The sequence below is a fragment of the Danio rerio genome, chromosome 6, assembly GCF_049306965.1.
Source record: "Danio rerio strain Tuebingen ecotype United States chromosome 6, GRCz12tu, whole genome shotgun sequence".
NCBI classification, from domain to species: domain Eukaryota; kingdom Metazoa; phylum Chordata; class Actinopteri; order Cypriniformes; family Danionidae; genus Danio; species Danio rerio.
Genome location: NC_133181.1, coordinates 177,501 through 177,947, shown reverse-complemented (window position 1 = coordinate 177,947; position 447 = coordinate 177,501). Strand labels below are relative to the sequence as shown.

Below are 447 nucleotides of genomic sequence, written 5' to 3'. Positions count from 1 at the left end.
GACAGGACAGAGCTTCCTTTAATAGTCAAAAACAGTGCAGTGATTTCTTTGGGTGTGTTTCTTTACAGCTGCCACACACACGCACACACACACACGCACACACACACACACACTTTTTATTAACACACGCACATTAAATAAAACAGATATCAGCAGAACCCGCTGCAGCTCCAGCACAGGGGTGTGCAGATCAGATCAGATCCCGCAGCTGCTGTTTTATCCTTCACACATATATAAAAATCCCTGAAGCTCCTCTCATCTGTGCAGTGCAGGACGGCGCACGCACGCACGCACGCACACACACACACACACACACACACACAAATATATATGCGACAGAATCGCAGCAGACACACTCACACAATAAATAAAGGCCAATTCTTCATATAAACCGAAATAAAAGAGAATATTTACAGTCCTGCGGCTGCGGGAGGAGCACTGGAGAAC

General features: G+C 46.3%; 1 protein-coding gene across 2 annotated transcripts in view; it reads right to left on the bottom strand.

The window, feature by feature from the left end:
* ldlrb (low density lipoprotein receptor b) overlaps positions 1–447 on the bottom strand; it is an 8,592-nt gene continuing 8,145 nt past the window's right edge. For both annotated transcript variants that reach the window (XM_073953451.1, XM_073953452.1), the window contains exon 18: positions 1–447. This exon is cut by the window's right edge and continues 605 nt beyond it. The gene's annotated coding sequence lies outside the window, so the exon portion shown is untranslated.